This window comes from Anguilla anguilla, chromosome 12 (assembly GCF_013347855.1).
Source record: "Anguilla anguilla isolate fAngAng1 chromosome 12, fAngAng1.pri, whole genome shotgun sequence".
NCBI lineage: Eukaryota > Metazoa > Chordata > Actinopteri > Anguilliformes > Anguillidae > Anguilla > Anguilla anguilla.
The window spans coordinates 24700282-24710951 of NC_049212.1; positions in this window are offsets into that span (position 1 = coordinate 24700282).

Genomic DNA, 10670 nt, shown 5'->3' on the forward strand with positions numbered 1-10670 from the left:
TTGATACTGTGGTGAGAAGATGTGCGACCTTCATGTGAGCTCAGTTAGCCTTGCTCAAACAGGATTAACCTGCAGACCTTATAATTTAATACAAAAGCGACAGTCTGTGTGACAAGAACGCAGCCGCTGTGATAAGAACACAATCGGGCATTTTTTCAATGGCTAAACCATTGCTGATTCAATAACTCCCCCTAGTGGACAGTTTTTTTTGTTTTGTTTTTTTTTTTAAACTTCTGTCTGACTTGCTCATGCCAATATTATCACCTTCATAAAGTTAAGCTGTAATACCATATTGACAGTTTAAGATGAAGTGACAAACAGCTATTTGTACTGCTAAATGATCTATTGCCACAAACATGTACTACCCCTCAAAGGGAAAAAAAGACCTGCACATAAATTTCTAAAAAACATTACCAAAGAATTGTTGTTGGAAACATGGCTAAGCACTATGATATTATTATCTAAATATTAATAATCTTATGATCTTTATAATGAGACAAAGCATGACTATGTTATGAAATAATTCAGCTCAGCTATGGAATTCTCTTTTTAAAAAATGGGAGTTTACTTTTGCTTCTTACGACCAGGATGATAGTTTATTGACAAATAATTGTCAAATCTTGCCAGCTGTAATCTCCACCTTTGGGCAAAATCATTTCTGTGTAACAAAACCAAATTGCACTGCTTTGGTTTCGGCTTTAAACTGGAACCCCTCCTAAAAATGGACATTTCAGCTACCAAGCCTCAACAACCATTATCTATATAGACATTAAGATTTTCAACCAATGATTACAATTAAATGTCACAGATTGCATTCAAACTTAACCAAAAGGAACATGATCTTTGTGCATCCATAACCACGCAGGGACTCTAAGCCCCAATATGGGTGCTGTCTTCAAGTAATAAAACAATAAAACTTTCAAAGGAGGGAAAATTCTCCAGGACATGTAAAACGGACGCTTCAGCATGACTAATTGCCACAAGAATCTTCCTATCATGTTTTAGGAGAGGAGAGAGGGTGGAGAGGGGACAGAAAGAAAGCGGACACATTCCTATGACCACACAAATTATATAATCTGTTTCTCAAAGGTGATAATCTAAACACTAGTCATCTGACATGTGTGGGTGGCAGCTCCGTAGGGTGGTGCATAACTGGCTTGAGCAAAGATGAGAAACAGCTTGTCTGCACTCTCTCACCTTGACAGAGGACACCAGACACACTGATGTGGTGTGTCTTAGCAAAAAGATAACATGAATGACTGAGGCAAGTAACTAATTGGAAATTACCTAATAATCTTTTTGGTGATACCAAAAAGGATACCAGAGAAGCAAAGACCCCCCCCCCCCCCCCCAGGTCCTAGACTGCAATTGAAAATCCAGACCTATGACAGCTGGTCATCACACCAACACAACTCTTGTACTAAAAAAAATAATGAAATTCCATACTTACTATACGGAGGAGACCCACAGCCCACCAGTCAGACTTGTGCCGCGAGGGTCTCTGGGGCCTCATAATGCTGGTACAGCAGTACAAATAAAAGATTCTGAACCTGTGCTGCTCTGGGGCTTTACATCCTTCCTGTCTGGGTTCCTGGGCCATTTCCACTACAACACAGGTGCACTTACTGAGTTGACTTTCTCACTGCCCGTAGCCGGCTTCTTGTGTGAAGCCTTTAAGCAGACAAGTTCAATCTATTTATTGTTTAGGCTCATTATTTAGCTGTGTCTTGTGTAATGCCCTGAGAGTCGTTAGTCTTTATTGTTGGATCGTAAAGCCTTAGTAATGTTGCTTTGTAAACCATTACCTGCATCATTAATCTGAGACTCCTGTCCCCTCATTTGGCCCATCAGATGTGTCCATTTGTCTTCAGCATTTTGGATTATAACCTTCTCCATTCTGCTTGTTGGAATGGGAAGATTGATGGGAAGACTTTAAGGGCCTGTAATTGCTTCACTTCTGTTTCAAGGGAAGAAAGTGAAGGATAATGTTGCTAAGGCAGAGAAAGGGTACCATGGTTGTTGTTTTTTTTTTTTTTTTCTCTCAGACAATCTTTACATTCTTTCAACACGTGTCTATAACAAAGTCTATCCCGTTTTCACTATAGGGAGGTAATCACTGTCTCGATGGACCGAAAGCAAAAAATTAAAAAAATCATATGGTCCAGAATCATATGGTCAGTGTGAAGGATCTGGACCCCTCACACATTACAAAAGATCACTGGAGTGATGAGTTAAAAAATGCAGAGATGAGCCCCACGGCCTCGGGTCGAATCCGGACCGTGCCATTGCTGACTGTGGCCGGTTGCTCAATCGGGCAACACACGGTTGGCGATTGCATCTTCGCAAATTGGGCACCAAATGTACAGTATATTCAAGAGTGTGTCAGAGTGTTTATTTTATTTAATTTATTATCAGATTTTTACCGATAAATAATTAACAGATGGAAGATGATCAGATGGAGTGAGCAGGACTAATCAAGAATAACATGATTTATCCAAGTAGGATATGTTCCAGGCTCAACATCCATCATTTTTCGTGGAGCAACATTAGCTTATTAGCAATGACTATCCTATTAGCAACATTCCTATTATTCCTATCAGTCCCCTCTGATGTCATCAGTGCTGTGCAGAACAATCTCCCACTCCTGAGCCATGTCAACATTCCCTCCAAAGTACCACGGTTTCCAGAGAGGTCAGTTATTTTGTGCTCTGCATTTCTGTTTGAAAAATTGAACAAAATCATAAACTAATATGGTAACACATGATTAATCTATCAACTATGTTTCAGTCATGACAACCAATAGGCTAATAAACTTGCAAGTTCTCGAGTAATTACAATACTCAATTACATATAGATTATTATTTGTTAACATTTTAGTTACTAGAAAATATTCCATCAATTCAGAATTTCAATACCAGTGTTAATCCAGGATCATCATCACATTGTCCATCCTGGAAATATATTTGCAAATGTTGACCCTGGATATATTTTACATTGTTTAGCTGGGATAATTATCATCATGTTGATCCTGAACAGATTTGCTAATGTTCCATTTTCACAGATATATATATATATATATATATATAGTTATATATAAATCTACAATTTGTAACAATTTTTTTGTTTCTTTTTACCAAAACAACTGAAGATGTATATAATTTGGAATTTAAAAATGAATGTGACATATCTGAAAAGCAGGGTGTTTTGGGGATTTTTGAAACTTTGCACACAACGATGACATCAGAGAACAATGATTGGCTAATAGGAATTTTGTTCCATGAACATCAATAGTGATGTTGATGCAGGAGCATATACTACTTCCCTAAATCACATCATGCGACTCAACAGGTGATGGAGAAGAGGGTTAGGACTGACTGTATTTTTAAATATTGGCGCCAAACCAGAAATAAGCAGATCCATTTGTTAATGTAGTTAGATTACTTCTGCTTTGGATCCAGCGTCTGACGGAGAACAGGCAATACAGAATTGAGAAGACAGGCTGAGCAGCTTAACCAGAGCAATTATGAACAAGAGAGAGTGAACATAGGCACCACAAGAATGTTAATAGGAGGCACAGCGGGCATGAATTGCACAGTAAGAGTTCACTTAATAGGGTCTTCAGCCACTTGTGAAGTGCAGCGTTCTGCCTCGTACCTTGTAGCCAGCATGTATATTCAGTATTCCTCCCACTCACCTATAATTCAGCCCTGAATGTGTCAAAACAGGAGAGCAGCTGGTAGAGCAAGGTCTCAGTCAGGCTAATGGTCACTGTGTAATTTAACCTCATGGCTAAAACTAGAAGCATTTTATATAATTAAATTTATATTAACAGAATGTAATGAGCTTTGCAAAAGGTTGATGCATAATTAGCACTTACAGAAGTTAATAACTGCATCCACTGAACTCTTCCTCTCCCACACACTTATCACTGCAGAACTAAACATTATTATTGCATACTATTAAGGGTTTAATTTGCAGGGGCTAGTAAAATTCACACCTATAAAATTTACATCAGTCAAAAGAATCCTGTCTTTTTGGCAAGGTTCACCTGTGTGTGCACCTGTTGTGGGGAGGTGTGCTTTATTGCATGAGATGGCAACGACAGCTGATACTTGTTACACAAGTGAAAACAAAAGTTCTACAAGGAAAATGTAACTAAATTGGAATGTCACTGACAAAGTGCTCTGATCACTGTGTTGTGTAGTAAGTGCCATCTTTACTCAGCTCAGCAATGCTCATTTTAATCACATCATTAGACATGTTTCACAGTCTCAGCATTTCTCTCTCATGCTCCACCTTGCTGTACAAACTTGATTCAGATTAATACATACATGCCAAGCTGACCCTTTGTGATGTTAATATGCGCTTAGATCTCTAACAAAGTGAGGTGTACACAGTTTGTTGCTGTGCCATCACAGGGAGTCAGATCTCTTTAGCCAGATTCATCCTTGGATATAGCTTCTATTTCACTCCACCTTTTCTGCATCCCATTTCCTGCATATAATTCCTTAACAGGCTTTTCGGTGGACTTGAAATCAATTAACCCACTCTATGCAAAAGCTGATTGACTATAAGTTAACTACAGAGAAGGCAAAAATGACTTTAGTACCATCAGGGGTTGCAGCTAATGCTCAGTAAATTAACCATCCAGATGGATTGTCTGGTCTACAGAGTTCCTCTTATTGACTTCAAGTGTTTTTATTGGAATTTAAGAGCAATTATTGTAGACCAATGCCCAGTGATGATTAAAGATGCAATTATTCACAATAAGCGAACAAATATATGGGTAATTAATGAATTAATAATAATTTGTAACTGGACTAAAAGTTGATAATTTGAAATGCTAGTGCTGAAGATACTTTGAGAGCTCATTATTTACATTTTAAATAGAAATGCCATTGTATTGCCGTCAGCACATAAAGCCATTTTACTGAATTAAAGCCAATGGGCCATACATCTTTTAACCTCAATTAAACTGCCATGGATTCTTTCTGAATGCTAGTACTGATTATTTACATAATCGGTACAGTTCACATTATCATATTACAACAGATTAATTTGAGCAGACACTCTTGTCAAGAGCAGCTTACAACATGACTGCATTCACCTGATTAATATGACCAGTTTTACTAGACCTGATAAACAAAAAACACATTCTGGACAGTTCTATGTGGACGGTATTAGTGGTATTTGTATGACAATTTAGGATTCATACAGAGCTGTACCATATCAGGTTCACAGATGCATCTGGATTTTCCAAAGCACAAATATCTAAAGGGAAATCAGTTTGATTTATCTTTATTTTCGGCACCAAGAGCAGAGTTCAGCTGAATGGAATTCTGTGGGTATCAGTGTAGTCAGTGTTGCTGTGTCTCCAAAGAGTTCTGTGAGTTCATGACTTGAAAATTAAAGCATGGGGACATTAACTGCAAAAGCACTTCTTGGAAAATAAAGAGAGTAATGAAACAGTGAACAGAAACAAACATGGCAGTTAAAAAATAAATGAAAATAATGAATGTGTAGCAGGAATCATGAGTAGTCATATGGCAAGTCAGCAGAACACGGATTGAAACATATGTGCTCAGTCTGCAGATGCTTTTGAAAAGGGTTTTCATGAGGATTACCACTTGTCAATATAAATAATTCATAAATAACCAGGGTCCAAAAAAGTGTTCTTTGTGCCTAACAAAATGCCATGGAGACAATACACACACCTTTTTTTTAGTTTGATGACAACAAATTTGCAGTGTACGTAGAAAATTCAATGGGGGAATTAACCAAATTGCTTCAGTTACTCATAATCCCCAGTGGGTGGCAATAGTGAGCTTGGCTGGCCATGAGAAGGATGACTGCAGACTTTCTCTCCCAGCATTATAGAGTAGTCTTCAGTTGATGTTCCTTCTTTTGTCTCAGTATGGTGCAAATGTTCCCCGTGGAAAAAGAATCAAGAATGTCCTATAAATTATAAGAATTACATTATACAAAATGTGTTTGAAGTAATTTATTTTGAAAAAAATAGTCTTAGTGGAAAAAATTTCTCGCTCAAAATCAGAGTAACCCTAACCTATTCCAAAGCTCCTTATCTTGCCTCAGCCACTTAGCGTTGTATTAACCCTAAACTTATTGTATTATGTATTTAAATAAAGAAACAATAATATAAGTAAATCATAAAATAAATAAGTCCCTTTTAAGGCCCCGGGCCCCACAGGATGTCCCATTATTTCCAACTGCGATTAGAAATACATCATTTTTTAAGAATCCAGATCGTTCGAGACCAGATGTGCAACTACCTCTACTTCTATATGTATTAGTCTGATAAGATTATTTTACATTTATAATGGTGTACATTATTTACAGATATCAGGAACAGCCCTGGGTAATAAATTCACACCAGCCTATACTGGCATTACATGGCTGAGTGGGAAACAGCAGTGTCAGCTAAATGCCCACTTTTACCCATGGGATATTATTGTTATCTAGATGATATTTTTGATATTTGGCATTCATAGTCAAACAATTTCATGGCTTTAAAAAAAAAAAAAAAAAAAAAATTCTCAATAACCATCATCTATCAATACGATTTAAATATAACTTTTAATCACAGTGGTGCATGGAGGCCTTTCTAAGAAAATGGGTTGAATAGGGAGAGTACTGCTGCTCTCTGGTGGTGAAAAAATAGAATTATCGTTTGGAAACCAAATAAGAGTACTGAATTGAGTGGTATCCAATAAGAAATAAATATATAAACTATTATATTTTGTGTTATTTTCTGTCATTTGCATGTATTACATAAAATAGGTATTTTCTTTCTTGGAGTGTGTGTGTGTGTGTGTAAGAATGGGATATTTAGAGATGAATGCCCCAACTTTAGCACTTCTTGAATACAACTGTAGCACTTATGGTATACTCTTACTTTGGATTCCAACTATGAATTTGGAACGGTGAGTCTAAAAGAATCAATTAATGATTGTTACATGTTGTGATTTATTTATGTTTGTTTCCTGATGAATTGTGGTAATAAAGTTTCTTTATACTTATGAAACGACTATGGCTGACCTTCTACCCTTTATGGATACACCTTTATTCTGGGGACTCAGGCAGGATTTTCATTGATTCTACTTTTAAAGTATCTTTTGGTCTTATTATGATGGTGTCAATCTCAAACTTAAACTCTAATGGTTGGAGCAAAGACATTTCTTTTTCTTGATTTGGTTATGTACTCTGTAAATTTTAGATTTGTAATGAAATAATCACTTTTGGTTAAAGTGCACATTCCCAGCTATTATTAAAGGGTATTTTTGTTCATTTTGTAATATTTAGAACATACTAATGTTATGTAAATGAAAGTAGTCATGTTTGGTACTTTGTCTCATATCCTCTGGATGCAATTACTGCTTGAATCTGTGACCCATAAATATCAAGTGCTGAGTAAATTCTTTGGTGATGCTCTGCCAGGCCTGTACTGCAGCGATCTTCAGCTCCTGCTTGTTTCAGGGGCTAATTGCCTTTGACTAACTTGGCCAGTCAAGAATTTTCCAGTTTTTAGCTTTGAAAAACTCCTTTGTTGCTTTAGCAGTATGTTTGGGATCATTGTCTTGCTGTGGGATGAAGTATTGTCCAATGAATTTGGAGGCATTTGGTTGAACTTGAGCAGATAAGATGCTTCTGTATCTGCACTTTAACCTCATGTGAATTGTTTTGATTATTAATCTAAAATTGTGGCATATACATAACAATTCTTCCAGTCATGGATGCATCTTTCAATAGTTCTCACAGAAAAAAAAAAAAAAAAATATATATATATATATAAGCACAATAGGAAAGCAATGTAATAGCAACTTAATACAAATGACCTGCTCTATGCGCTGTTGGGTTAGCATGCCTCTGGAGCACAAAACATGGTTACATTTTTTGAAAATTTAATTCCTTGTATTAACTGTTGCACAATAGGTTTTCAGCCTTTTAAGTTGTCGCTAAGGTTATAGTAACCTTAATTCATAACTAGTAACTATTATAATTCATATAACAATGAAACATACGTACAGTCCACATATCAGCATGCTTATTTATTCAAGCTAATACCTTGCTCAGAGGGTTCCCAGCTAGGAATTGAAACTGAAGACTATTGAAAACCCAGTAACCTTTCTACTTCACTCAATGAAAATGGTTTATTTCATAGATTTGGAACACTCAAAGGAATACTTTGATAGTTTTGTAAATGGAAAAAAATAGATAAACTATTTGTTTTTCGCTGAGTATAATTTGCCTTGACCTGTGACATGCCACTTCAGATTGGATGCAGCTGACATCTGTATGTATGTTTGTTGTACTAGTTTTTACAGCTGACATCTGTATGTATGTTTGTTGTACTAGTTTTTACTTTAGCCTACATCACTTTAAATCAGTGGCATTGTCAGGTTGAGTTTAGAATCTGAATTTATTTAAAATAACTAATTGCTTGTGGAAAATGTATCCTGTTTATACTAGCAACACATTCTGGAGTTGTGAAAGTATTCCAGTCTTTTTGTATGGTATTGACTGGCTGCATATATTGCGCCATGTATGGCTGAACATAGCATTTTGTCACAGTTTGATCGTATTCATAACACCATCAGCAGAGCACTTAAATGCATTAGCGGCTATATAATTAAGCCGACTAGGGCAACTGAAAATTATAGAACTCTAGTCAGCAAGGCGACAAGCCTAAATTAGATGCTAGACCATTTCAAACGTTCAAGGTCAGGAGTTTGCCATTTTGAGAGCAAATAAAGATTTATGGGTAACATCCAAGTGTGGATGCAAGTTTAATAAGGTACCAATTGGCGACCATCGTGATGAATCCCACCAATTAGAGCCTTCCTTCAGCTCCTCTGACTGCTGTTCGCTGCATCAAGAGCCGAAGCATCTCTCTGTACACCCACACTTGATGAATTAAGGCAGGCCAGCTCCTGTGAATGCAACAGTCACATTATTCAGACACACACCTGCAATTTGAAAAATGGCATCACAAGGGAGATTTAAATTCTAGGGGGCGACATAGCTCAGGAGGTAAGACCGATTGTCTGGCAGTCGGAGGGTTGCCGGTTCAAATCCCGCCCTGGGCATGTCAAAGTGTCCTTGAGCAAGACACTTAACCCCTAACCCCTAACTGCTCTGGCGAATGAGAGGCATCAATTGTAAAGCGCTTTGGATAAAAGCGCTATATAAATGCAGTCCATTTACCATAAATTACAATTTAAAAAACATAAATATAGAGACACTAAATTGTCAGCTTGGGAAGGGAACTAAAGCACTTAGATGAGTGTTCCTTCTCTGAATTGTTCATAGATCTGTTCATAATGTTCATAAGTTAAGGAAAATGCTCCCTGCTAGTCTTTTAGAAAGTTGCATGCATGGTTGTGTGTGTGTACTAAAGAGACAGTTCAAAACAATTCCCCTGGATAAAATTGGTCAGACTTGTGAACTGGCTGTGTACATTTATGCCAGCACAATGCACTCATTGTCAGAATGAGTAATGGTTGGGTAATTCTGTAACTAAGAGCAGAGGTTGGAGGGATACAAGCATACATGTGGCCCAGGGAATTTAATGAGCGTTTTCCTGCTGTGACCTATTCAGTTCAAACCATAAAGCCTTTGGCCATCTTCTGACAGTCTACACTTTACTGTGAGCACAGTAAGATCATTTAATCTGGTTGCAAAGTTGTGATCCCCGTCTCCTCTGTTATGTGTACATATAGTATGTTGTGTTCCACATACTGTATGCAGTATGGCAACAGAGCCATTGAATAAGTGGCCGAGTCACAGAAAAAGAGCCAATACTCATTTCATTCACCTTTCAACGGGTGAGAAAATCAGAACAGAGAACAACAAATAACACAAAACCGACAGAATAATACCCCACTCATTTAAGTGGCTTAAATAAAAGTATTAAAAAATACTGTTTAGCCAAGCTGTGGTCCTCTGTTTGTACTATGGTCCTGAAGTCTCCTCCTCTGTCTTCAACCACACCCACTCACCTCTAGTGCCCCACCAAACGTAGCTAGCTGAATAGCTAAAGTTAGTACTGTGAAATGAGCAACTGTGAACGACAGTTAGAAGGCAGATTTGATTATAGCTAAATTCTATTATGTTGAACATATGAACATAATAGCGGTTTTATTGTTAGGACTTTTATTTAGAAAATATCTGACCCTAGTGAAAATGGCCTTATCACTAGCTTCACCCTGCAGGTAATGTTACTCGCAGGTCCAACAGAAAACAAGCCAACTCTGTCTGACAAGACAACTCTGTCTTTTTGCTTCTCTGTATCTGGGCAGCTATGCTAGAAAGCTAGCAACAAACACTCCGCTGAAATCTGATCTCAAACCACAGGCTCTGTAGACACACCCACCCCTCCCCACACAGAAAAGAGCACCATGCCCAAAAACATCCCAAACACAAATACAGGCAAAGGAGCACAAATCCAACAAACATGTGTAAAGACAGATTGAGAGTGCATCATAGATATGATTTAATATGATTATATCTATAATATTAATAATATTATTTTATAATGTAATGTATAAGGTAATGTGAGAGAAGAACCTGCGCACAACATCTGTATCCATATACATTTGTATCAAGGCACTGGAGTGTGTGTGTGTGTTAGAAGGCCATCACTCTTTTCTCAG